The following is a 26,168-nucleotide window of genomic DNA, read 5'->3' as shown; positions in this document are numbered from 1 at the left end:
CTGCAGGTTGTGTGCTGCAGGCGAGTGTACTGCAGGCTGTCATACTGCAGGCTGGTGTACTGCAGGCTGTCATACTGCAGGCTGGTGTGCTGCAGGCTGGTATACTGCAGGCTGTCATACTGCAGGATGGTGTGCTGCAGGCTGGTGTACTGCAGACTGGTGTACTGCAGGCTGGTGTACTGCAGGCTGGCGTACTGCAGGCTGGTGTGCTGCAGGCTGGTGTACTGCAGGATGGTGTGCTGCAGGCTGGTGTACTGCAGACTGGTGTACTGCAGGCTGGCGTACTGCAGGCTGTCATACTGCAGGCTGGCGTACTGCAGGATGGTGTGCTGCAGGCTGGTGTACTGCAGGATGGTGTGCTGCAGGCTGGTGTACTGCAGACTGGTGTACTGCAGGCTGGTGTACTGCAGGTTGTCATACTGCAGGCTGGTGTGCTGCAGGCTGGCGTATTGCAGGCTGTCATACTGCAGGCTGGTGTGCTGCAGGCGGGTGTACTGCAGGCTGGTGTACTGCAGGCTGGTGTGTTGCAGGCTGGTGTGCTGCAGGCTGGTGTACTGCAGGCTGGTGTACTGCAGGCTGGCGTACTGCAGGCTGGTGTACTGCAGGCTGGCGTACTGCAGGCTGGTGTGTTGCAGGTTGGTGTACTGCAGGCTGGTGTACTGCAGGCTGGCATACTGCAGGCTGGTGTACTGCAGGCTGGTGTACTGCAGGCTGGCGCACTGTAGGCTGGTGTGCTGCAGGCTGGTGTACTGCAGGCTGGTGTGCTGCAGACTGGTGTACTGCAGGCTGGTGTACTGCATGCTGGTGTGCTGCAGGCTGGTGTACTGCAGGCTGGTGTACTGCAGGCTGGTGTACTGCAGGCTGGTGTGCTGCAGGCTGGCGTACTGCAGGCTGGTGTACTGCAGACTGGTGTACTGCAGGTTGGTGTACCCTAGGCTGGTGTACTGCAGGCTGGTGTGCTGCAGGCTGGTGTACTGCAGGTTGGTGTACCCTAGGCTGGTGTACTGCAGGCTGGTGTGTTGCAGGCTGGTGTACTGCAGGCTGGTGTACTGCAGGCTGGTGTACTACAGGCTGGTGTGCTGCAGACTGGTGTACTGCAGGTTGGTGTACCCTAGGCTGGTGTACTGCAGGCTGGTGTACTGCAGGCTGGCGTACTGCAGGCTGGCGTACTGCAGGCTGGTGTACTACAGGCTGGTGTACTGCAGGCTGGTGTGTTGCAGGCTGGTGTGCTGCAGGCTGGTGTACTGCAGGCTGGTGTGCTGCAGGCTGGTGTGCTGCATGCTGGCGTACTGCAGGCTGGTGTGCTGCAGGCTGGTGTACTGCAGGCTGGTGTGTTGCAAGCTGGTGTACTGCAGACTGGCGTACTGCAGGCTGGTGTACTGCAGGATGGCGTACTGCAGGCTGGTGTACTGCAGGCTGGTGTACTGCAGACTGGCGTACTGCAGGCTGGCGTACTGCAGGCTGGCGTACTGCAGACTGGCGTACTGCAGGCTGGTGTACTGCAGGCTGGTGTACTGCAGGCTGGCGTACTGTAGGCTGGTGTGCTGCAGGCTGGTGTACTGCAGGCTGGTGTGCTGCAGACTGGTGTACTGCAGGCTGGTGTACTGCATGCTGGTGTGCTGCAGGCTGGTGTACTGCAGGCTGGTGTACTGCAGGCTGGTGTGCTGCAGGCTGGCGTACTGCAGGCTGGTGTACTGCAGACTGGTGTACTGCAGGTTGGTGTACCCTAGGCTGGTGTACTGCAGGCTGGTGTGCTGCAGGCTGGTGTACTGCAGGTTGGTGTACCCTAGGCTGGTGTACTGCAGGCTGGTGTGTTGCAGGCTGGTGTACTGCAGGCTGGTGTACTGCAGGCTGGTGTACTGCAGGCTGGTGTGCTGCAGACTGGTGTACTGCAGGTTGGTGTACCCTAGGCTGGTGTACTGCAGGCTGGTGTACTGCAGGCTGGCGTACTGCAGGCTGGTGTACTGCAGGCTGGTGTACTACAGGCTGGTGTACTGCAGGCTGGTGTGTTGCAGGCTGGTGTGCTGCAGGCTGGTGTACTGCAGGCTGGTGTGCTGCAGGCTGGTGTGCTGCATGCTGGCGTACTGCAGGCTGGTGTGCTGCAGGCTGGTGTACTGCAGGCTGGTGTGTTGCAAGCTGGTGTACTGCAGACTGGCGTACTGCAGGCTGGTGTACTGCAGGATGGCGTACTGCAGGCTGGTGTACTGCAGGCTGGCGTACTGCAGGCTGGCGTACTGCAGGCTGGCGTACTGCAGACTGGCGTACTGCAGGCTGGCGTACTGCAGGCTGGTGTGCTGCAGGTTGGTGTGCTGCAGGCTGGTGTACTGCAGGCTGGTGTACTGCAGGCTGGTGTACTACAGGCTGGTGTACTGCAGGCTGGTGTGTTGCAGGCTGGTGTGCTGCAGGCTGGTGTACTGCAGGCTGGTGTGCTGCAGGCTGGTGTGCTGCATGCTGGCGTACTGCAGGCTGGTGTGCTGCAGGCTGGTGTACTGCAGGCTGGTGTGTTGCAAGCTGGTGTACTGCAGACTGGCGTACTGCAGGCTGGTGTACTGCAGGATGGCGTACTGCAGGCTGGTGTACTGCAGACTGGCGTACTGCAGGCTGGCGTACTGCAGGCTGGCGTACTGCAGACTGGCGTACTGCAGGCTGGCGTACTGCAGGCTGGTGTGCTGCAGGTTGGTGTGCTGCAGGCTGGTGTACTGCAGGCTGGTGTACTGCAGGCTGGTGTACTGCAGGCGGATGTGCTGCAGGCTGGTGTACTGCAGACTGGTGCACTGCAGGCTGGTGTGCTGCAGGCTGGTGTGTTGCAGGCTGGTGTACTGCAGGCTGGTGTGCTGCAGGCTGGTGTACTGCAGGCTGGTGCGCTGCAGGCTGGTGTGTTGCAGGCTGGTGTACTGCAGGCTGGTGTGCTTTTAGGACTGAGATGTGGAGGGGTTCTTCAGACAGAGTAGTGAGTCTTTGGAATTTTCAACCCCAGAGGGCTGTGGAAGTTCAATCAGTGAGTATATTCAAAGTAGAGGTCAATAGGCTTCAAGGTGTTAAATATATCAATGGATCTGGGGAGAGTTGAGAAACGCAGCAATGATGTGGATGATCAGACATGATCTCTAGTCGAATAGTGGAGCAGGCTTGAGGATCCGACTGGCCTGCTCCAGGCCCATTTCCTCTGTTCCTCACTAAAGACCTGCCAGCGAAATGCCTGTCAACAACCTCTCCTTCAGAAGTCAGACGTTGATCCCCCCTTGCACCTGCCCTTCCCAGTATCAATTAAAAAATAGAGGTTTCCACAGCAGGCCTGTTCCTCCTGCAGGCAATGATTTTTTTTAATGAAACCATCGACTGTGGCGCGACTCGAGCCGAGGACCCTTGAACCGGGAACCCTTGAGCCAGGACCCTCCCGAGCCGGGGACCCTCAAACCGGGGACCCTCGAACCGGGGACCCTCGAACCGGGGACCCTCGAACCGGGGACCCTCCTGAACCGGGACCCCCGCAAGCCCCAAGTCGGGGACCCCAACACCCCCCCCCCCCCCCCTCCCCCGACCCCATTGGCATGAAGATCGCGGGACAGTCGGAGGTAAAAGGTCATGTGGTAAAAATTCCAGGAATATGTCTACGGTTGGACAAATCAATTTTGCAAACCAGCAGTGACCCACAAGCCAACTCTCAGGTTGGGAGGGGATCTTATTGGGCCAGGGGCTGGGTCAGTTACGAGGGTGAGTATTGCTTATTTCGCAGCTCCCGCTTGTGGGGACCTTTAGGACCTTTTTCACTGATTTACGGGGGATTTGATCGAGAAAACAGGATTTTGGTGAGGTAGTGGAGTAGGATTCCCCACCGGTGTATGGATTCATGGACCAGAAGTGGTCTGAAAAGGAGAGATTGTTGGTTGAAGACGGGAGTGGAGTCTGCAGCACAGAAAAATATGGCGGAGGGTCAGGGACCAAAATTGCCAACCCAGAGGTGAACGGAGCAGCTGGTGGCCTTTCTCCAGGAGAACTTTGCTCAGCAAAGAAAGGAATACCTGGATCCGATTAAGATAGGGATTGACTGTGTGGAGCAGAGATTGGAAGCCCAGGGCCAGGCGATCCACAAGGTGGAAGAGGTGGTTGCTGAGCATGATGACCAGCCACCTGCGATGGCGGCAGAGATGGGGCTGTCGAAGGACCACCAGAAAAGTCTCCAAGACAAAGTGGAGGATCTGGAGAACAGGTCGTGCAGGCAGAACCTGAGGATGGCTGGCCTCTCGGAGGGCAGCGAGGGATCGGATACAGGGGGATATGTGGCGTGTATGTTCAAGAAGTTGCTGGGGGAAGGTTCGTTTATTGGACCCTTGGAGGTGGACAGGGTGCACAGAGCGTTGGTAAGAAAGCCGCTGAGGAATGAGCCATCGAAGGCGATGATGGTACGAATGCACCGGTTCCTGGACAAGGAACAGATCTCGAGGTGGGCCAGACAGACAAGGAGCTGCAAATGGGAACGTACTGAGCTGCGTATTTACCAGGACTTGGGTGCGGATCTGGCCAAAAGGGCGAGCTTCAATAAAGTGAAATCAGCCTCCTCAAGAAGGGGGTGAGGTTCGGCATGTTGTACTCAGCTCGTTTGTGGGTCACTTTTGAGGGCCAAGAACTTTATTTTGGATCACCAGATGAGGCGATGAACTTTGTTAAGAACAGGGGGATTGGCAGGTGATGGAGGACATTGAACTTGGGGGCGAGTAGCTGTGTTCTTATGATGCTGCTAAATTTCTTTTTTCATTTGGGGTTTTTAATGTTGTTTTTCATTAAGTTTTGGGCCGTAGCTCAGTTTTGTATGCGGGTTAACTTTGTTCTTAATGTGGACGGTGGGTTGAAATTTCTTCTTTGTGTTTGTTGGGGATTGTAATCTTTGCATATGTATGTTTGAGCGGGGTGGGAGGGAGATCAGTGGGGGGCAGGATGCTTGGAGTTTATGAGGCGGGACAAGGTAGTTTCAAAAACGGGAGTGAGGGAGGAGAAGGTCTCGGAAATTTATAAAGAAATTATGGGGCAGGAGGGAACCCAGATAGGGGAGGTGAAGCACAAGTGGGAAGATGAGCTGGGTAAGGAGCTAGAGGCAGGTTTGTGGGAGAATGCTCTGAGTAGAGTCAAAACGTCCTCATCATGTGCCAGGAGCAGCCTGATACAATTCAAGGTGGTTCACCGGGCTCACATGACGGTGACCCGGGTGAGCAAGATTTTTGGGGTGGAGAACAGGTGTGTGGGGTGTGTAGGAGGGTCCTCAAATCATGTTCACATGCTCAGGGGCTTCTGGCAGAGATTTGCCGATGTTCTGTTCACGGTGCTAAAAACGAGGATGGCGCCGAGCCCAGAGGTGGCGCTCTTTGGAGTGTCGGAAGACCCGGGAGTCCAGGGGGCAAGAGAGGCTGACGTTTTGGCCTTTGCCTCCTTGGTAGCCCAGAGACAGATCCTATTATCCTGGAGGGACTTGGAGCCCCCGAAATTGGGGGTATGGGTTCACGACATGGCCGGGTTTCTCAGGCTTGAGAAAATTAAGTTTGCCCTGGGAGGATATGTGTTAGGGTTCGTCCTGAGGTGGCAGCAGTTTATCAAATTCTTCGGGGAAAACTAAACTGTTAGCAGATTCAGTAAGGGGGGTGGTTAGCGAATTAGGGGGGCAGGGGGAGTTTGTTCAGTTCAGTTCAGTTCAATTTAGACGGGTTCAGCGAGAAGCGACAGAGGGACTTGGGGATTGTGTGTCTCAGCTATGTTGGCGGTGTATGGTTGTTGGTTGGGGGGGGGGACGTGTTATACACTGAATTATGCTTACATTTGTATTTGTATATTTTGTTGTTATAAAACCATAAATGCCTTAATAAAATGTTTGTTAAATAAAAAGACGAAATGCCATTTGAGCACGCCTCTCATTGATGCTGCAAAGTTACTGTGGTAACCTGAGTGGAATAAGGGATTCTTCGGTAAGTGGTAAACCTCTTATTTACATACTTAAGGGGCTTAACAAGCGTTTGAAGCATCAAGCTGGAATGCAGTGGGAGCAGTGTCTGTGTAGATTGGGCGCATGAGACTGTCCGTCCTATTGATGGATTGGTGTACTGTCCTTCTGTTTTACACCCAAAAATCAATGTCCATCCAATTTCTACCCCAGTGTAAAATCATTTCAATACTGCCAGGGAAAGACTTGAATTGAATCAAGGGCAGCATGTGGCGCTGTGGTTAGCACTGAGACTGTGGCGCTGAGGACCCGGGTTCAAATCCCGGCCCTGGGTCGCTGTCTGTGTGGAGTTTGCACATTCTCCCCGTGTCTGCAAGGGTTTCACCCCCACCACCCAAAGATGTGCAGGTTAGGTGGATTGGCCATGCTAACTTGCCCCTTTAATTGGCAAAAAAAAAATTGGGTACTCTAAATTTATATTAACAATCAATCAATAAATAAATAATTGGATTGAATGGCCGAAGCACTGGGGAAGGTTCAGGAGAGCTCGGTCTACCATCAGCACTGCTGACAACACAGTGCAAGCCCCTGAGTGAGATCCTGCAGGAGGTTGACAATAATCTACAAATGATAAGGGCTGGGTTTCAGCACATACCGATCCTGCAGAATAGATAATCTAAATTTCTTATGAATTCCTCCATGAGAAGTCACTTTGCTGTGCAAACACACACACACAGGCAGTGCTCCATTCCGCTTCTGGGTCCACTGGAGAACGTGGCCCTGTGATATTCCACTTACTGCCCGTTGTTAGCATCCTCCAAAATAATTTCCACTCAACAATTGAGCTTTGTTTGCACCTGACAAGTAAAATATGGTTAAAAATAATATCCTATGCATATCTATATGCAAATAAAAATGTTCCATTATATTTGCTTATTGACTCAGAGCTGTTTAGAATGGTTTCTAGGTGGTTAAACTGTGCCTTGATTCCACCCACAAATATCTTGGAACGAGAGTCACTGGGAGGAGCCCCTGATTTATTACACCTCGATCCAGCAGGTGCCATATGAAGACGTAAGAGGCTGGATTCTCCATTCCTGAGACAAAGTGTTGACGCCGGAGCAGAATTCGTGTGGCATGGCGGTGCAATGGTTAGCACTGCTGCCTCAAGGTGCCGAGGACCTGGGTTCGATCCCGGCCCCGGGTCACTGTCCGTGTGGAGTTTGCACATTCTCCCCATGTCTGTGTGGGTCTCACCCCCCCCCCACAACCCAAAGATGTCCAGGTTAGGTGTATTGGCCACACTAAATTGCCCCTTAATTGGAAAAAAAAAATAATTGGGTGCTCTAAATTTATTTAAAAAAAAGAATTTGTGGACTTTCACGACAGCAAAACTAGCGCCGAACCTGGATCGATTCAGCAACTATGGAGGGGCTAGCACTGGCGTTACGTGGAATATAATCGATTCTAATGAAAAACGGTGCGGGATTCGCCAGGTCCGTGATTGACACTCGGGAGGCTGACAAGCTGCAGCCGCACATCTCATCACATTTCCCACACACACTCATCCCAGCCAACAAGATGGCACTGGTTGCACTGGAGTGCGTCCATACTGCTGATGGGTCGGCTGGGTGGGAGGCCACCTCGGGGGGGGGGGGGGGGGGGGGGGTGGCCTGGGGGGACAACCCATGGCACTAAGTTCACAGTGGGCTGTCAGCGGTGTGCGCAGCAATGGTGTTCCGTGCCTGTCCATCCTGACCCCACAGCCCATCCCCTGGCCACCGCCCCACTACTCACCCCAGCCCTGGCAGAAGCCCCCCAGCCAGCAGCACAACTGTCAGCACACTGTGGCGATGTTGGGCACTTTCCGAATCCTCTCTTGCCCTCAGCAGCAGCCACGCCGGTTTCGCGGTTTTTAAAAGCACAAGTGAACCGCGCCGTCGGGAACTCGGCTCTTGGGAGGCGGAGATTCGTGGAAGCCTCAGAGAATCCCGGGTCAGGCCCACTAATGACATACAAATGGTGTTTACTGTACTTGGGTTCCGGACTGCATTGACGCCACTGTCATGGTGACAGAGAATTGAAATTTGGTGTCGAATCAGCCCCCATGCAATTTTGGCATCGGAACCTATTCTCCGCCAAATCGGGTTTTGCAATTTTGGTGTCAGAAAAGGGAGAATCCCTCCCAAGGAATTTTGTATTCCAGAGTAATGCATGCCTAGCTGTGTCATTTTTAGTGAGTTTGGCAGGTTATTTCCTACCTTTCTGGGTGAGATCCACACCAGTATTTACCTACACAACCATTTGTTTGGGCCTTGGTGAGTTTGTACCAGATCAGCCCACACGTGGAATTTTTTTCAGCAGTGGGGTGCTGAACTCGTCGGCAAGACCAGCTGCTCAGAGATCAGAGCGTCATTTTGAAGGGGTGCCCCAATGTATAAGTGGGCTTGAGGGTCCCGCACCCATGGCCAATGCCACCCCCTGCGGACATGGACATTACCACCTTCCCACTAAGTGAGGATACCCAGCCATGGGGCTGGCTGAGGGCCTCCCCTTTTCAGCCCCCCCCCCCCCCCCCCCCCTTTCACTCCCCTCCTTTCAGGAACTTTTCACCAGCCCCAACTTTTCTGAGGTCCCTTCGTACCCCTTCACACCTGCACTCTTCATACCCCCTCACCCCTTCCTTTCATGGGCATGCCCCCCCTCAGGCCCTGACGCTTGGCATTGCCAACCTGCAATCTAGGCACCTTGGCACTGGCACCTGGGCAGGACCTCTGCCAGCCTGGCAGTTCCATCCAGGCACCCCGGCAGTGCAACCCCAAGATGCCAAGCTAGCAGTGCCAAGGCGCCTGGGAGCCAGAAGAAGTGGCAATGTGCCACCCTGCCCAATGCTGACCACCGGTGCCTTTACGACAGGTCCACGTTTGTATGGACCAGTGCGAGGTCTCCCAGGCGTGGCTGTTGAATGCCGGGTGCTGGGAGAATTTGGCGAATGCACATTAGGTTGGCCTAATGGCTCATTTAAATATGCTGATCTGGACCTCGCGCAGCAGGAGCAAGATCACAACATCTCGATGAGTCCATTGCATTGTGCCCGTGGAGTGGCAATGACGCATGTCCCTGATGCTGAGAGGTGAGCTGTGCTTTGTTGATCATGAAAATCTATCGGTAACATTACAAACCTCAGGAAATAACATATCTGAGGGATGGAGCACAGAACCAAATGAGAAACCTGGAATAATTTTGTTTGTTATCTAATTTGGAAATTTTCAGACCACCCACTCAAAGAACTAACATGCCCAATGCAAATCTGGATAATTCCAAACCCACACGGTTACGAACATTTTGCAGGTTTGTGGAAATGAGTAATGAATCTGATTATCAGCAGGATTTACTGCAGAACTCTGCTTTACTATTCCAAGTACTCCAGGAGCTATTTGCAGCAATAAACAAATCATTTATTGCTGATCTATGATTGTTAAAATGATTAGAAGCCAGATCAGCACCGTAATATAATGATCTTCAATAAACATACAAATGTAACGTGAGGTGACAGGCCAGAACTTATAATCAGATTTAATCACGTAGATTCTGTCCAAAACAATAAATGACTCTCCAGCCTCCTCAATGTTGACAGAATTAAGAGTGTCGCTAAGGATTTAAATCAGTTTTGAGCCAACATTAGTTTTCATCTAGTGCCAAGAGACATACTCTGTTCCTGCGGAAAATGTCTGTCATTTATACAGTAATTGCTAAAAGGTATATTGCCTTTTCTCATTTTAAGTATCAGCATCCCTTGCTGCAGAGACCATGTTTATTGGAGTTGATGCTGACACACACACACACATAGGGGCTGGTTTAGCTCACTAAGCTAAATCGCTGGCTTTTAAAGCAGGCCAGCAGCACAGTTCGATTCCCGTACCAGCCTCCCCGGACAGGTGCCGGAATGTGGCGACTAGGGGCTTTTCACAGTAAGTTCATTGAAGCCTACTTGTGACAATAAGCGATTTTCATTTTCATTTTTTTCACACACCAGGTGTAGAGAATCAGGGCAGAGCCAATTGGACACTTTTATTTATTTCTGTAACTGATGTTTTTTTGTATCTACTAAGACGGCAGGATGTCATTCCTGGGGATGGAAACTTTTCCATCTCAGACACCAGTGTCAAAGCACTTCCCGGTGGGGTGCAGAGCAATGCTCCTTCTACTTTGTCCCGACCTTGGGTCAGAACCACTTGCCATTTCCCAAACAAACGTTACTACGGCTTTGTTCAGTGACGTAACTGAATAATGTCCAATCACGCGAGGTTTCTTCACGTGGCCCAAGCCCACTAGGAACTGTTTGGAAATTGCCCCAAACTCACTTCACATTGGGTTCTTCCATCCACCCAGCTTGGAAAGACCATCATCCCATCTCCTTGACTGACAAGGGAATCAAGGGGTAGCAGGAAAAGAGAGACCGCCAATGAGATCAGCCAAGATCTTAGCCAATGGCAAATCAGCCTCAAGGGGCTTAATGGCCGACTGCTGCTCCAAATTCATAAGTTTGTATCTCTCTGAGTGGGTATGAATCCAGACCCAGCATGGAGGGGGTGAATTCTTAAGGGAGTTCTCCTAATTGTCTGCAGAGTAACAGAAACTCTGGAAAAATGCTACCATGCATAATTTCCTGAGAGTTTCTGCAGCCTCTTCTGAATTTAGGTAGAAGGTGGGGAGAAACTCCACAGGATTTACCCCCCTGTAGTACGGATATTTAACTTGCTGTGCTGCTCCAGTCTCTTTGTGACCCTGTGGAGAGCAGCTGGGTGTGAGGAATTCACAAGGCACGCACGCTGAATGGTAGAAAATCGCACTCAACTTGATGCTTTCTTACAACAGTGGTTTTTAAGCTGGAGTCTGCAGACTCCTGAGGGTTCATGGAGACTTTCCAGTGGGTCCACAAAACGCTCTTTCTAATGGGTGAGGGAGATAGAAAAACCTTCTCCTTTAGGTACGGTGCCCCAAAGAAGGCACTGGTAACTATGGATTTCCATTGGATTGATCCAAGATGGTGCCTGACAAAGTCAGTGGTTTGCCATTGCCTTCTGCAGTACAGATAACCAGGCAACTCTCCCATTCTTGGTTCCTGTGGTCAGATGTATTGGGTGGATTTGCAGGATAATAATCAACGTGTTTGGCCACGTTAGGCACCCATTTTCCATGACCACCATGTCCTGAAGTGGGACTTGAACCCAGAGCTTCCAGCCCAGAGGTGGGGATGCTACCCACTGAGCCACACGATCAGGCAATATGCAAAGGAGGAAAAGCGAAGAAAAGGGTAAAAAAGACAAGCCTCTTGCATAAATGAACAATCGTTAGTTTTAGTTTCAGATGAGTAGCTGGCAAGATGTTTACCCTGAGAGCTCCTGAATACCCAGCCTTCTTTGCATTTCCGGGGAATGTTTTAAAGAGCTGTGCAAACCCCATCCAATTTCTCAATGCTATTTATTCATTCAAGGAGGGAATATTATGGAAGATTAAAGTAAGTTAAGCCGGCAGCTTTTTCACAATTGCAAGAATCAAACCAACAAGGGATCAATATAAACTTGTTAGATTTCCTCAGCAGGCCAGGGATCATTATAATTGGCACCTCTCATTGTGTGGGTCCAAATTGAATGCACCCTGGTTTCAAGGCAGTGGTTGACCCCCCCTACCTCTCCCCTTCTGATGAAGGTAATAAAAGTTTGCTGCTGTAAATCTTGGCGGCCAAGGTGATATGATGCTTCCTTACATTTAACCTTTGGGCAAAATATTTCCAGCCGACAGGAGTATTAGTAAAATAGTGGGGAGCTGCGATAGGACAGCTTCCTTCTGTGCTCCTGCCACTGAAGCGGTTTGCCAGTAGCGAGGCCTTCTGTAGGGAGTCTGCTCGCACCAATGTGACGGGCAGCAGCTTTACAGAATTAAGGGCCATTTTACATGGCCGTCAGCAATTTGTCGACAATGGACAGGGACGCGACCCACTGCCACAAGACCTCTGTTCTACGAGTGTTATATGGTATAATAATTTAGCTGGGGATTAGTGATTGCTAATCCAAATAAAAAGGGGTTCATCAATCAAACAGCCAGCTTGCTTGGCACCACTTCCACAAGCATTCACTCCCTCCACCACCGATGCACTGTTGCAGCCGTGTGTGTATCATCTACAAGATGCACTGCAGCAAATCACCAAGGCTCATTGGGCAGCACCTTCCAAACCCACATGCATCTAGAAGGACATGGGCAGCAGATACATAGGAATACCACCACCTAGAAGACCCCCTCCAAGTCGCTCACAATCCTGATTTGGAAATATACCGCTGTTCCTTCACAGTTGCTGGGTCAAATTCCTCTCTACCAGCACTGTGGGTATATATAGACTGCAGTTGTTGAAGAAGACAGCTCAGTCCAGCCTTCTGAAGGGTAATTGGGGATGGGCAATGAATGTAGGCCGAGCCAGCAATGCCCAAATCGCATAAATTATTATTTTTTTAAACAAAAAAGCTTGAGAAACACTGCTTTATGGTGCCTGAGTCATTCTCAGATTGTTTGCAGGTATTTTTTTATGGCTTTGCTTTGCTTAGCAATCAAATGGGTGGGCCTTTGCTGAAGACCTGATACTGGCCCACTTTACAACATGTGAAATATCTTTATGCCTAAATAGACAGGCTATTAACCAGTTTCCTCGGAAGAGTATCAAGAGCAATCACAGTTAGATTACGGAGAATCATAAAATGCTTAATCTAGTTTTCCAGCTTTCGCGATCTGTGGCTCTTATCCACACCTATACGTGAGGAGTGAGGGCACTCTGCTCTTGTGCGTGCTGACCAATGAGACTCTCCTCCATCCCTCAGATGCTGGTCACTCAGTGGAAAATAGCACCAACTACTCTTATTCCAAATGTTGGCCACTTGATGTTCAGTACAAGACACTTCAGGAGGAACCGCCACCAGTTGCATCACACCACAAAGGAGAGGCACATCACCACCATCTTAGTGCAACTCAGAATAGACAATAAATGTGAGTCTTAACAGCAGAGGCCATGCCCCGAAAATTAGTAAGTTGCTGGAATGGACAAAAAGGCGACAGATAAAATTCAATGTCATACATTTGGGTTAAAAATATATAACAACTATATTTTAAATGAGTGAAGAGTGATGTCAAAGAGCAGAGGGATTTGGGTATTCATGTTCACACGACATTAAAAGCCACATCTCACCTAGATTAGGCCAGTGGGCTTTTATGGAAAGTGGTAGAGGAGTGTTTTTCGAACATTATTTCCTGGGACACACTTTTGCCAACCGGCCGACCTCCATGACCCACACCGGCCGACCTTCGCGACACACACCACTTTTTCTTACCTTTAATGTAAAAGGTGAGCCTGCTTGCTCCTCATGATCAAACTCCAATCAGGTTCACAGGAGGAGAGGGCAATGCGCAAACAGGTTCAGGCATCAGCCAGTTCCTTTTGTGCCGTTTTCACCTTTGTGAGAACAGAAAATCCAACCTCACACATGTAGGTTTATCATGAAGGGCAATAGAATGCTTCTTTTACTCAGCACTGGATACTCCTGGGAGATGCTACTCCAGAATGCCAACAGCCTCATGTGCTTTTGGCGTGTTTTTAATGTGCTATCACAGGTCAGGTAAAGCAGCGTAGTCTTTTCATTTGGAGTCAGCTAAAAGTTAATAACCAACACTGGGGTCTCAACCTCAAAAGGAATTTTTCATCCAACACTTCACTTCCAAAATCTGAAACTTTTCCTCCCATTTGCCAGCACTTCCCTGCATATAACACACATGGGCTTTGCATCCTTATTTGCATTGGCACAAATGACAAAACCGTACCTTAAGAAATCAACTTTGCACAGCTTTGTTCCCGAGTTAAGTTTCTTCTTTGTAGGCTGTTAGCTAGAAGCCCTGGAGCTCTATACAGAGCTAACACTAACACTGCTCTGTCCTGCCTTGGATTCTCCTTAGATTCAGTTGTAAAATTATGGCTGGTAGTCACACTGCCTATTTGTGTCTCTGGTCATCTCTTACTTGTAAGAAAACAGTTCATCTTCACAGACCCTTTGTCTTGCTTGCAAGCAGCTAGAAAATGGAAGACGCTCTCCTCTGCGATTTGGTGTTAAAAGCACGTACATACAGGGCACTTGACATCAAATGGATGTGCAGGGTGCGTGACCTGCTCAGAGCTACCATTTATGGCTGGAAGACTACACACGGTCTCATTTCCTTCTCATTAAAAAGGCAGAAGTGGCCGCCATTCTCAATGAAAATGCTGGTAGAAGCCATTGGGCGCTTCCCCTGTGATCTGATTGCTCCGTGACCATCCCAATACCTGCCTGCGACCTACCTATGGGTTGTGACCATGCTTTGAAGAACCCTGTGGTAGAGGATTCAAAAATCAAGATATAATGGTGAATTCATATGAATCCCTAGTAAAACCACAGTTGGAGAGAGTCTGTCATTATAGGTTGCCACAATACTTTTCCTATTGTGAAACAGACATGAAACAGCACAGTTACATAGGTATACTGCATGGTACAAAGGTTTAAAGTTGATGGAGTCAGTTAGAGAGATAGGATACCTTTCTGATGAGGTCCAGGGACTCCTTTGGGAAAGGTGAGGTATCCTTTAGGAGAGGTATTGAATGGGTTTTATTAATGTGTATTTTTTTTAAATCGTCGTTACCAACAGACACTTAGAACTTTATTTTATTTTATCTCAACATGGCTCCTGAGGTATGCCCATGGTGAATACTGGGTGAGTTGGCATGGAGGGGGCAAGGACAAAGGGTAGTGTTTGAGAGCATGCACTGGCATGATTTGGCACTGAAGTGGAATAGATGTATAAAGAGCCATGTGGGTGGGCAAAGGGGCATGGATTGGCATGAAGGTTCTGAAGAGCCATGACGGATATGTGGGGGTATGAGGTGGCATGAGTTGGCACAGGTGAGGCATGGGGAATGTGTGTGGGGTGGGGAGACGATGTGGCGGGTGACGGTTTGGTTTTATAGTTTTCTTTTTGCAGCTGGAATGAAGACCTCAGGCACCGAGGAAGACCTTTTAAACAGCCAACCTCGAGCACAATGGACCTGACTCCAATTAAAATCCACGCCCCCTCGGAATAAAATCGACTGTCTGGTACTTTCTCCCGAGCCAGGTTTGCAGAGTCGGAAATTCTGCTCTTCGTCTAACCCTCTCAACGTAGCCTTCTATTCCCTTCTCCATCCTGGGTATCTATCTCCCCCTCCTCCCAAAAGAAAAACATCACAACTCCTCCTTGTTATCCAGCAAGTTCCACATTCTAACCACTCTTGAGAATAAATGAGATTGTCGGGGTGGTTGGATAGTGGTGTTGGTGAAGGGATGGGACAGAGTGAATAGACACACCGGCCGGGATTCTCCCCTATCCTGCGGGGCGGGGGGTCCCGGCGTGTTGGAGTGGCGTGGACCACCCCGGCGTCGGGCCGCCCCGAAGGTGCGGAAGTCTCCGCACCTTTAGGGGCCAAGCCCTTACATTGAGGGGCTAGGCCCGTGCCAGAGTGGTTGGCGCCCCACCAGCCGGGGCCGAAGGGACTTCGCCAGCCAGCGGAAGTCCACGCATGCACTGGAGCATCAGCGGCTGCTGACGTCATCCCCGCGCATGGGCAGGGGAGGGGGTCACTTCCGCCTCCGCCATGGTGAAGACTATGGCGAAGGCGGAAGGAAAAGAGTGCCCCCACGGCACAGGCCCACCCGCCGATCGGTGGGCCCCAATCGCGGGCCAGGCCACCGTGGGGACACCCCCCGAAGCCAGATAGCCCCGCGCCCCCCCCCCCCCCAGGACCCCGGAGCCCGCCCCCACCGCCTGGTCCCGCCGGTAAGGTAGGTGGTTTGATCCACGCCGGCGGGAGAGGCATAACAGCAGCGGGACTTCGGACCAATTCGGGCAGGAGAATCGCGAGGGAGGGCCCGCCGACCAGCGCAGCGCAATTCCCGCCCCCGCCGAAACTCTGGTGCCGCAGACTTCGGAACACGGCGGGGGCAGGATTGACGCCGGCCCCCGGCAATTCTCCGACCCGGCGGGGGGTCAGAGAATCCCCCCCACCGTTTTCAATGGTTCACAGAAAAAACATGGATAAAAAGGGAGAGATAAAGGGCAGAAAACTAGAGAAACCCTTTTACTCAGAGGACCGTGAGATTGTGAAACTCACAACTAGTATTAAGGATTGAGGCAGGGGGCACATTAATATTGGAGAATAGATGAGGGAGGTAGATGGAGGGAAGATGGGTAAATAGAAACAAACAGAGGGAGCACAAAGTAGAATTACTCAGGTGAAGGATAGACACCAACATTTTTTGGAAATGAGTGTTGCTGGCAAGGTTGATATTTATTGCCCCACCCAGGTTGCCATAGCAGCTCTATGCAGCTAGCTAGAACAGTTCAGAGGGCAGTTAAAAGTCAGCTCCATTGGCATCAAGTCACATATTGGTCAAGGGGATAAGAATGGCTGTTTAATCACCCTGAAGTCCATTAGTAAACCAGTTGGTCTTTACAACAATCTGATAGCTTTGTGATCATTTTTAGGAGAAGTGCCCTTTTCTTCAAATATTTATTATAAAATAGTGACATATTCACTCAGATTGCCGAGATTATTAGTCCAGGACAGAATAATGATACCATGACTTGGTTATTTGTTCGAGTCAAATACTGGGACCATGTTATAAGTTTAACATCTATCTGTGTAAAGTTACATCAGACACAAATACTTCCCTTAGTTGCATTCTGTCTCCTCCCTTTGACTTGAGGACGTTGACAAAACACTTAACTTATCCTCTCTTATTTAACCTGCCTTTTCCCAGAAGCTAGAAACTGCGGAATTCTTCACCTCGGTCTGATTTTCATTTCTCCCAGTGTACATGTCACTTCCATATGATTACTCCCACTTTCATTTATCTTCGCTTACTTTTAATCTCTTGCCAAAATTCAGAGCAACATCTCACCACATTTATGAATTCCCTCTGGCTGATAATACTGGAAAGTTCACAAAGGGTTGTGTTCAGGCTATGAATACACAGCCTTGAGATTTCAACTTGGTTTCTGTTCAACTAACAAACCAGCTCAGAGTAACACAGAGACGATCTGACCATCTACCCATTTCTTATCGCTCATGGACTTGGACCTGCGAATTTGAGCTTCTCTTCAACTATTTTTGCCAAATTGAAACTTGCTCTTCTTTGTCCCATCAAACACTCACAGGACAAGTACAACACAGGGCTAGATACAGAATAACGCTCCCTCTACACTGTCCCCATCAAACACTCCCAGGACAGGTGCAGCACGGGGTTAGATACAGAATAATGCTCCCTCTACACTGTCCCCATCAAACACTCCCAGGACAGATGCAGCACGGGGTTAGATACAGAGTAAAGCTCCCTCTATACTGTCCCCATCAAACACTCCCAGGACAGGTACAGCACAGGGTTATATACAGAGTAAAGTTCCCTCTACACTGTCCCCATCAAACATTCCCAGGACAGATACTGCACAGGGTTAGATACTGAGTACACCTCCCCGTACACTGTCCCCGCCAAATAAGAACAGTTGTAGGCCATACAGACCACTGAACCTGCTCTGCTATTCCATACGATCATGCTGAACCTATGCATCAACATCTTTTCTTTGACTGCCTATTGATCTCAGTCTTGAATATATTGATTGATCGAGCATCCAGAGCTCTCTGGGGTAAAGAATTCTAAAGATTCATAACTCTGAGTGAAGAAATCTCAGTTCTAATCGCCAACTCCTTCCCCTGAGATGATAACTCTGAGGTCTAGATTTGCCAGTCAGGGAAACAATCTCTCAACATCTACCACGGCTGCTACATTGTCCCATCAAATACTCTAGGTTAGATACAGAGTAAAGCCCCGACTACAAAATCCAATCAAACATCTTTAGCATGAAAATGGCAATGACTGCTCTGTGTGATATCCATTGAAAGCATCCTTTGACAAGGTTAGCACACTTGAGTCTCAGTCTTCCTTTGAGTATTGGAATTATATTTACTATTCCGTAGCCCTCGAGAACTGGAACCCACAATAGGACAGGCACATTTTAAGAGTTGCTTAAGTATTGGATATCCACAAATAATGGCTAGAATTAAAATATGGAGAAGTTAGATCAAACATTTATTGAACCTTAAGTTAGTCCACACTTAAGAGTACTGTGCACAGTTCTGGTCTCCATGTTATAGAAAATATATTGAATTGAAAAATGCTTATTGTCACAAGTAGGCTTCAATGAAGTTACTGTGAAAAGCCCCTAGTCGCCACATTCCAGAGCCTGTTCGGGGAGGCTGGTATGGGAATTGAACCCACGCTACTGGCCTGCCTTGGTCTGCTTTCAAAGCCAGCGATTTAGCCCAATGTGCTAAACCAGCCCCTACATTGAGAAGTGAGAAATTAAAAATTGAGAAGTGAACAAACTTGAAAAGGTAAGATTGAGGGGGGGGGGGGGGGGCGACTTAATGGAAGTTTGTGTTTTTAATTACAAAGGAGTTTGATAGGATAGACATAGGGAAGACGTTTCCACTTGTGGCCAAACCAAAACTATGGATCATAAATGTGATCGTCATGAGTCAACCCAATGAGGAATTCGAGACAAACTTCTTTAACCAGATTGCGGTGGAAAAGTGGAACATGCTGCCATGGGGGGGTAGTTGAGGCTGCAAGCATGGATGTACTAAGGGGAAGCTGGGTAAACTCCAGCAAGGTAAAAGACTGGAAGGATCTGCTGATTGGTTTAGAAGAAGCGGGAAGGCTTATTGTGGGGTGGAGGGAGATAGACAGAATAAACCATTCGGGCCGACTGGCCTATTTCTGGTCTCTGAGCCCTCCTTTGTGAAACCTGACCTGACGAATCCTTTCAATGCATATCCTGGTCACCTAGGATACCGTTACCCAATTTATCCTGCAGCAGACCCACCCATTCTTTGTTCTGCCTTCTATTACTGACATGAGTGGAAAACCTTTTCTTGCTGTCTTTGTCTTCTCTGCCTCTTAAAAAAAAAACATCCTCGAAAAAAAACATTCTTTCGTCGCCCTGTTTTCTTGACGTTTCTGGCTTTTGTGTTTTTTGTTAACACCTTCGGCTTTCTGCCTTAGATTAAATGAATTCTTCACGTGTCCAACCTCTGTGAATCCCTTCAGATTTCCCGCCTGTTTTTGTGACTGAATTCCTAAACTCGCCCCTCCAGATGTCACCCCCCTCCCCCCTCCCCCCTTCAAGATGCTGTTTTTATTTTTGCTGCTCTCAGCTTTGCACAGTTCCAGCACAAATAGCCACCAGACCCCAGGGAGCTGAACATCAAAACCCCAACCTCCAGTTTCCCGCCAAGCCACCTTCGCTTGTCGAGTGAGGAATTTCGCCTCAGTGTTGAGATTTTTTTTACCCTGGCCTTTCCCCCCCCCCCCCAGTGATCGATTAAAGTGTCACCGGGGCTTCACACGGGGGAAAGTGCCACCTTGTTAAGTCCTGTCCTCCCTAATGAGAGAAATGAGAAGAGCCTTGCGGAATGTCACCCTGCCAACAACCATTCCAGTGCGCTGTGGCCGGCCTGAGGAAAATCTCGGGCTGATGCGTTAGTGAGCGCACCCCTGCCAAATTCCTGTGTGTGATTTAACGCACACCATTAAAGCATTGAGAACGTTTCCAAACTTATTTGGAAAACGTGTATAAAAATAGACGGAGCATGACAAAGATTAAACCAACCCCAATGATTGATGGAACCAGTGCAGTAAATGTAATTTATACCTGGGAGACCGCCCTGGTCACCTGACTGAAAACCAATAACCTAATTAATGATTGTGTATATATATATTTTTAGTCATCAGAAACACATCTAAACGCATATCGTTATGTGTTGACACATGGCTGGTTACTGTGTTGGGAAGTGTGTGTACAGTTATTGCAGGGTTTCTTTGTCCAAGGTGGGACTAAGCGAAACCTTCTTCCTAATTGTCCCATCGTCCACGAGACGGAGCCCACAATCGGGGCGAGCATCCCAAACTCCGCACAGCTCTCGAATTGGTTAAAGTGTGAACCAGGAACTGAGGGAGAAGGGTGCGGGAACTCTGCGGGACAGATAGATAACTTGCCTTGCCGGTCGGTGCATCAACAACGGGGCCAAGTGAGGACATCAAAGAGAATCAATCCACTTGCAGACCCAGTGTCTCCTGCTCCCTCCGAGCATGAGGGCGGAGGGCTGAGACTAAAATGAGGTTGAAAATGGAGAGAATGGGACAGAGGTGGAGAACTTTAATCCTCTTCATTCTGATTATCCTCCCAGCCCAGCTAACAGGTAAAGGACATAGACGCGTTACTCTGTCAGTGTGCACTTTATTAACCAGTGAAAATTGTGTTACTTGGGTTCGCTGGGCAACGGTTCCCCGGATACCGGGACTACAATGGTATATATTTGCATTATATAAAAGTTTAGTCTGCGGGGAGAGGACCTTCAATGGGAAAAGTTGCCCGGAAGTCTGTAGATATTTAATATGTTATATATCTATAGCAATCGATAGGGAAATCGAATATGTATTTCGCCCATTTGGGTTAACTTATCGAAAGATGCACCTTTGTACACTTTATGTGCCAGTGTTTGTGGATATTTCTGTAACCATTGGGCTGGAATACAGCGGCTCAATGAGCAATCACACCAATTCACTGAGATGATCCGATATGAACGACATGCCTGGGATTTCATGCTGGGATTTGCAAGATTGAGATTCAAATATCAGCCCCAGGTAGCGACCCTGAATTCGTGAGCAGGGAGGGGAAGGGCAGAAAGGTGAAGTAGCGTTTCCCCTGTGATCTCTGTTGATTCCAGTTCACGATCAGGACCTCCTAAATGTTAACGGAGCTGGGTGGTCTGGCCATTCGGTTAACGCACATGCTGGATTGCACGCCCTCGTTCACAGGGGCTCTGTGGCCAGGAGGGCAGCCCAGCATTTGCCTGGATTAAATAATGGATCTTTTTCTATCCACATTGGGCTCCTTTGTAACGGATCCGGCTAAGGGGGTCACCTTGCTGCTGCATTAATCTGTTCAACAGGCGGTTTTCCAATCCCCTCCGTCCCGGTCACCAATTCCTCCCTGTCTCTGACATCTTCCAAACCTCTTGCTGTCCTCTCCTCCAGTTCTGGCCTCTGGCATGTCATCCATTTCCTTCACTTGACCATTGGTGACTCTGCCTTCTGCTGACCGGAGCCTAAACTCCAGAATTTCCTCTTCAGCCTAACTATCTCTCTCCTAGTTGAACGCAATCCTTGAAATTTAGTCCCCCCCCCCCCCGCCCCCATATGGAGCTTTTGGTCGACAATGTGGTTCCATGACTAATTGTGTTCAATAATGGTTCAGTGAAGCCCCTGGATTTATTCTTACTGCCGTTAAGGTTCTATTTCTATGTAAGTTGTTGTTGTGATGGAATCCCAGGTGAGTGTGAATTTATTCGCATGGGACCACTCTTGGCCCTAATCCAGCTACCCCCACCCCACCCCTCCACCCAACATCGCCTCCCACCTCGCCACCCCAAAGCGCCATTGGAGCTGTTAGCAATGTGCACATGCTGCCTCAGGCTGGGTGTATTGGAGGTCTGGGGTGAGGAGGGGAGCGACACTGTCCCCTCATCCACCCAGCAGAAATCACAAAGACAATTGGGGATGATGGGGAGTGGGGTGGGGTCATTATTGTGGATAGCACAATCGCTTCACAGCTCCAGGGCCCCAGGTTCGATTCCGGCTTGGGTCACTGTCTGTGCGGAGTCTGCACATCCTCCCCTTGTGTGCGTGGGTTTCCCCCGGGTGCTCCGGTTTCCTCCCACAGTCCAAATATGTGCAGGTTAGGTGGATTGGCCATGATAAATTGCCCTTAGAGTCCAAAATTGCCCTTAGTGTTGGGTGGGGTTACTGGGTTATGGGGTTATGGGGATAGGGTGGAGTGTTGACCTTGGGTAGGGTGCTCTTTCCAAGAGCCGGTGCAGACTCGATGGGCTGAATGGCCTCCTTCTGCACTGTAAATTCTATGATTCTATGATTATGATTTGATTACCAACCAGGCAGCAAAGATTCAATTATTTCTTGTGTTTAGGATTTACTGTTGAAAGTACAAAGTCTAAAATCCCCCCCCCCCCCCCAAATATGATTTAATATTAAAACTGACATATACACAGAATAGGTGTCTTTACATTTTAGCAATGAGATGTGTTTCAAAACTCTGTTAGAAATTACAAATAACAATCAACTTCCCATTCAAAGCAGCCTCCAGCATTATGGATGACTACCTGCAAGGCTATACATTAACTGCATTTCCGAACAATTGCCAAATTAGCATTTTGGATGTTAAAATTGCATTTTTGTCGATTCTGTATTGGTCAAAGTTCAATCTTTGAACAGTTAATGCATGAGATTTTATATTTGGCTAAAATCAGATGAAGGATAATGAATGGAATTGTTGTGCTGTGCCAAGTAATTGTTGTAAGCTGGCAATATTGAATGGGTGCTTAACAGGTAGTCTTCTGTGTGTGTGTGATGCTGGCTGTCGAATGCTGTCATACTTGTTGCATTGGCACCTTGTTCTTTACTGAACCACAGACAGTGTAATCACATAGACTGAATGACCATATCAATGCCAATCAACCCCCCCCCCCCCCCTCTGTAAACCTAAATCTGACTTATTTCATGCAAAGGGGGAAGGGGGGGGCTTCGGCGAGGGCTGGGGGGACTGGTGAGGGGTGGTCCGGAGGTGGCGAGGGGGGGGGGGGGGAGTCCAGGGGGACACTGGCAGGTCGGGTCTGCGTGTGGCTGGCACCTTGCTGTACGGCGCAACTGCTGCAGGTCATCGCAATGCGACCTGACCATTCTCTGGTCATTATTGGCAAGGGAGCCGGGAGTTTTACCTGGCGCCGCTGCTAACCCCTCACTGGTCCCAGAATCGGTGAGGGTTCCGTGCCAATTTTGGCGTCATAAAATGCCACAGTTCCCACGACGGCGTCGACACTTAACCACAGAATCGGAGAATCGAGCCCCACATTACAGGAAGGACGTAATTGCTCAGGAGAGAGCGCGGAAGAGGGTTTCAAGAATATTGCCAGGGCTAGAAAAGTGTAGCTATGACGAGAGATTGGATAGGTTGGGGTTATTTTCCTTGGAGCCAAGAAGGCTGAGGGGTGATTTGATTGAGGTGTACAAAATTATAAGGGGAAGAGATAGAGTGGACAGGATAAAGCTATTTCTCCTGGCGGAGAATTCTAGAACCAGGGGACATAGATTCAAGATAAGTGGCAGAAGATGTAGAGGTGACATGAGGAAGAACTTTCTCAAATTAAAAACAAAATTCAATTAAGGGGCAATTTAGCGTGGCCAATCCACCTACCCTGCACATCTTTGGGTTGTGGGGGTGAAACCCACACAGAAACGGGGAGAATGTGCAAACTCCACACGCACAGTGACCTGGCGCTGGGATCGAACCCGGGTCCTCTGCACCATGAGGCAGCAGTGCTAACCACTGCTCCACCATGTCGCCCAGAGGAAGAACCTTTTTTAAGCAGAGGGTAGTGAGAGTCGGGAATTCGCTGCCTGAGTTGGAGTGAAGGCAGGGACCATGGATCCTTTTAAAAAGTACCTGGATCAGCACCTTAAGTGCTGTAAGCTACAGGGCTGTGGGGTGGGTGCAGGAATGTGGAGTTAGAAAAGGCTGCTGGGTGTCCTCGGCTGGTATAGACAAGATGGGCCAAATGGCCTCCTTCTGTGCTGCATCTTTCCCATGGGGACCTCTGGAGGAGACCGAGATGGATCATCCACTCTGCACTTCTGGCTGAAGATTGTTGCGAATGCTTCAGCCTCGTCTATTGCACTGATGTGCTAGGCTCCTCCATCATTGAGGATGAGGATATTTGTGAAGCCTCCTCCTCCATTGAGTTATTTGAATTGTCCAACACCATTTACGACTAGATGTGACTGGACTCTAGGCTCAGATCTTTTCCGTTGGATGTGGGATCGCTTACCTCAGCCTATCACTTGCTGTTTATGTTGTTTGGCATGCAGGTAGCCCTGTGTTGTAGAGTGGTAGGGTATGCGGGCCAAGAAGTTTGGTCGTGGCTGAGTACAATTCTGACGCTGCTGATGGCGCACAGCGCCCCATGGATACACAATTTTGAGTTACTAGATCTGTTGTAAATCTATCGAATTTAGCATGATGATAGTGCCACACATCACGATGGGGGGTATCCGCAATGTGAAGACGAGAATTCATCTCCACAAGGAATGTGCGGTGGTCACTCCTACCGATACTGTCATGGGCAGACAGTTTGGTAAGTATGAGGTTTAGTGGGCGCGATTCTCCATTGCCAAAATCATAACTGCCGATTGAGCGGAGAATCGATTACGACGCCGGAAACAGGCCGGCGCCGATTTGATGCCGGTTTGCGATTCTTTGCCCCCTCCAAACCGGCGTAACCGTGACGCCCGCCACACGCAGTCACAATGCCGTTGGCGCCTCATCAACCGGCCCACTCGCATTGCTCTGCCCTGGATGGGCCGAGTTCCTGATGGCATGGGACACGTGTGGTCCCACAAATCATGAACCCGGCGTGCCGGCTGCGGACTGTGTCCTGTGCCGCCACACTCGGCCAGGATCCGTGCCGTTGGCTGGGGGGGGCTTCTGCGAGGGCTGGGGGAACTGGTGGGGGGTGGCCAGGAGGTGGGTTGTGGGGTCGCGGATAGTGGGTTGGTACCGCGCACGGTCGGCACCATGTTGTACGATGTGACAGCTGCAGGCCGTCCGCCGTGAGCATGCGCGGCCTGGGACCCGGCCATTCTCTGGCAGTTTTCGGGAAATTTAGTCGCCGCTGGTGCTAGCCCCTCACCGGTACCAAAATCGGTGAGGGGTTCGCGTCGATTGTGAATCTCCCGCGGATTCTCCGTTCAGGCCAGCACTTAGCCTCAGGAATGGAGAACCCCACCCAGTCTGTTTTCCCTTCTTGTTGGTTCCCTCACCACCTGTCACAGACCCAATCTAGCCGCTTTAAGACTTGGCCAGCTCGATCAGTATTGGTAATAGTGCTACTGAGCCACTTAGCGATGGACATTGAAGGCCCCCACCCAGAGCACATTCCGGGCCTTTGCCACTCACAGTGCTTCCTCAAACTGGTGTTCAACATGGAGGAGTACTAATTCACCAGCTGATAATGGACAGTACGTGGCAATCAGCAGGAGGTTTCCTTGTCCATACTTGACCTGAAGCCATTGGACTTCATAGGTTCCAAAGTCAATGTTGAGGACTCTCAGGGCAACTCCCTCTCGACTGTGTACCACTGTACCGCCATCTCTGCTGGGTCTATCCTGCCAATGGGACATGACATAATCAGGGATGGTGATCGTGGTGTCTGTAAAGTATGATTCCGTGAGTATGACCGTTAAGCTCCTGCTAGACTAGTTTGTGACACAGTTCTCCCAGATTTGGCACAAGCCCCAGGTGTTAGTAAGGAGGCCTTTGCAGGTTGATAGGGCCTGGTTTGCAATTACCATTTCGGGTGGTCCATATGGTTTATTTCCTTTTTATTGACTTTGTATCAGTTTGGTACAATTTATTGCTTTGCTCGGCCATTTCAGAGGACAGTTAAGAGTTAACCGCATTGCTGTGGATCTGGTGTCACATGTAGGCCAGACTGGGTAAGGACAGCAGATTTCCTTCCCTAAAGGCATTAGTGAACCAATGGTTTTACGGTCATTACACCTTTAATTCCAGCTATGTAATGGATTCAATTTCAGCCCTCAGCCTTGGCGGGATTCGAACCTGGGTTCGAAGAGTATTACCCTGCATCTCTGGATCACCAGTCCATTCCAGTGAGATTATCACTATGCCACTGTCTCCCCTTGGAGGTGGGGGTGAGGATGTATCTTGGAATGGGGATGAGGTTGGGGATGAGAATACAGATTGGGGTGGGGTCGGGGGCGAGGATGCAGATTGGGATGGGGGTGGGGTGGGAGTGGGGGTGAGGATGCAGATCGGGGTGGGTGTGGGGGTGGGGTTGGGGGTGAGGATTCAGATAGGAATTGGGGTGGGGGTGAGGATGCACATTGGGATGGGGTGGGGGTGAGGATGCAGATTGGGATGGGTGGGGGCGAGGATGCAGATTGGGATGGGGTGGGGGGGTGAGGATGCAGATTGGGTTGGG

Source organism: Scyliorhinus canicula, chromosome 16 (genome assembly GCF_902713615.1).
Source record: "Scyliorhinus canicula chromosome 16, sScyCan1.1, whole genome shotgun sequence".
Classification (NCBI taxonomy): domain Eukaryota; kingdom Metazoa; phylum Chordata; class Chondrichthyes; order Carcharhiniformes; family Scyliorhinidae; genus Scyliorhinus; species Scyliorhinus canicula.
The sequence above is the reverse complement of the archived record's forward strand: the minus strand, read 5'-3'. Positions refer to the sequence as shown.